The sequence below is a fragment of the Babylonia areolata genome, chromosome 19 (genome assembly GCF_041734735.1).
Source record: "Babylonia areolata isolate BAREFJ2019XMU chromosome 19, ASM4173473v1, whole genome shotgun sequence".
In the NCBI taxonomy this organism is placed as follows: domain Eukaryota; kingdom Metazoa; phylum Mollusca; class Gastropoda; order Neogastropoda; family Buccinidae; genus Babylonia; species Babylonia areolata.
In genome coordinates this window covers 38414722-38417221 of record NC_134894.1, presented here as the reverse complement: position 1 = coordinate 38417221, position 2500 = coordinate 38414722, and the positions used below count along the sequence as shown (strand labels likewise).

Sequence of the window (2500 nt, the reverse complement as noted above, 5' to 3'; positions counted from 1 at the left end):
TTTCTTTCTCTTTCTTTTTGTCTTTCTTTCCTTGCTTTTTTTTTTCTTTATGTCTTTCTATGTCTGTCTTTCATTTCTTTCATTCTGACTTTTGGTTTCTATCTCTCCCCCCTATTTTTTTCTTTCTTTCATGTCTTGTTTTTCTTCTTTTTTTTTTTCCATTGACCCTTTCCCCACCACTCTTTCTTTTTTGTTTTCTTCCCTGGTTTTCTTCCTTCCATTTTCTTCTTTTTGCTTTCTCCTTTCTTTCTTCATCTATTTCCTACCCTTCCTTTTTCTTTTCTTTTCTTCCTCCTTTTTCTTGTTTTCTTTGTTCTGTTATCCTTCTCCAACCTTTCTTTCTTTCTTTTTTTCCTTCTTCATTTCTTTTTTCTTCTTTTTCTCACTTTCTTCTTTCTTTCTGTTCTTAACCTTTCCTATTCCTCCATTCTTTCTTTCTTTTTTTCATCTCTTCTTAATTTATTCTTTCTTTCTGTTCCGTTAACCTTTCTTTCCCTCCCCTCCCCTTCATTCTTTCTTTCTTTTATTCATCTCTTCTTAATTTATTCTTTCTTTCTGTTCCGTTAACCTTTCATTCCCTTCCCTCCCCTTCTTTCTTTCTTTCTTTTATTCATCTCTTCTTAATTTATTCTTTCTTTCTGTTCCGTTAACCTTTCTTTCCCTCCCCTTCTTTCTTTCTTTTTTTTCGCCTTTTCTTACTGTCTTCTTTCGCTCTGTTCTTAACCCTCTTTTTTTTTTTAATCTTCGTTTTCTGCTTCTTTCTTTTCTCTCTCTTTTTTTTTTCTTTGAGCATATGGATTTGAACTAACTGTGAGAGAGTTTGTCTTCTGTCTTTCCTTCTTTCTTTCTGTCCAGATGGGCTGGAAAGGCTAAAATGATGCGTTTTGATACGAACAGACAGAGCGAGAGAGAGAGAGAGAGAGAGAGAGAGAGAGAGAGAGAGAGAGAGAGAGAGGTCACGTATTTGTGCATGTGTGTCACGCATTTTTGTAATATATCAACTCTCTCTCTCCTCTCTCTCTCTCTCTCTCTCTCTCTCTCTCTCTCTCTCTCTGCCTCTGTCACTGTCACTGTCTCTGCTTCTCTGTCTCTGTCTGTGTGTCTGTCTCTTTGTTTGAGAGCGCGCTCGGGAGGAAGGGGGTGGGGGTGGGGGGTGGGTGGGCAATCGCTTCTACATGCGCGAGAGTATGCATACGTGCTCATGAGTCACAACATACAACGAGTGTATTTCTCACACTTCCTCCTCTTCCCTTTCTTCTTCCTCCTCCTCTTCTTCCTCAACCACCCCCCCACCCACCCACCCCCTTTTGCAATAAATAAACTATGGCGAAGACAACTCCAAGACAACACAAAATGGACGAGCTCTCAGTGCCAGCAGGACAAAGATGACAGGACGCAGGCTCCTTATCACCAAGATGAATGCTCCAGTCGCTGTTGTGTATCCCGTCCCGGAGTTTGTTGTATATTGTTGGAATCAGATTTCTTCTCGTTAGTCTAGCAGTACATGCGAGTAGAGAACCACAGAAATGTCTCTGATGTATTAGCAGTACACCGAACCACCCAGGAATAAAAAAAAGTCCAGAATGCAGAATCTGAGATTAAAAGTGGAGAAGACTCACTGTTTTGGTATCATGGTTCCGGTCCAGTTTATATATATATATATAATTCTTTTTCATGTGTTTTTTTGTGTGTGTTTCTTCTGATTCTTGTCGATGTTGTCGTCGTTGTTGTTGCTGTTGTTCTTGTTCTTGTTCTTGTTCTTGGCGGAGAGAGTGGGGATTTAACTTGGGCAAGACACTCGCCACTTATAATCGAATTCTAGCCCAGATAGTTGGGACAGCAGTTGCCACCCTCTGCTGTTCTGATGGTCATAGTCGGACACGACTGATTATCACGCATTCTTCTTCTGAATCGTTTTGTTCTTTTTCAGCCAATTGTTTTATTCATTTTATTTATGTCTTCTTCTTCTGCAAATGTCTGCGGTTTTTTTTTTTTTTTTTTTTTTTTTTTTTTGTGCGGGAAGGTAGTACTATACTTCTGATATTTATGAATGTCCCAGAATCCGACCCACAGACTTTTTTTTTTCCAAGTTGCCGCAGGGGCAGGAAGATAGTACTTACGTTTCTCGCTATCAGTGCGTGTCGCAGTATCGTGATATCGGGTTGAGTTACGATCAAAAAGGAGGAAGGTTGGTTTTTTTTTTTCTCTCTCTCTTTACTTTTTTTTTTTTCGATGGAGGCAGGGAAGGGGTAAAGAGGAGGAGAAGGAGAAGGGGGAGGCAGGGAGGTTATGCAGGTGGTGGAGGGTTGGGGTGGGGTAGGTGAGGGTGATGGGCGGGGATGGGGGGGGGGGGGCGGAGGCGGTAGGCAGGGGGTGTGGGGACGGGAGGAGTGTTCGTATCATGAAGCGCTATACTATATGGCGTCAGTCAGTCCAGAGGATTTGAAGCACTTCCTTTTATTTTTGCAGACATCCGCACAGTGCTGACTGCTGGCTTTTT

The 2500-nt window shown here is 41.5% G+C and overlaps 1 protein-coding gene across 2 annotated transcripts in view; it reads left to right on the top strand.

The window, feature by feature from the left end:
* LOC143293676 (integrin alpha-8-like) overlaps positions 1–2500 on the top strand; it is a 255395-nt gene that overhangs the window by 51941 nt on the left and 200954 nt on the right. The window lies entirely within an intron of this gene.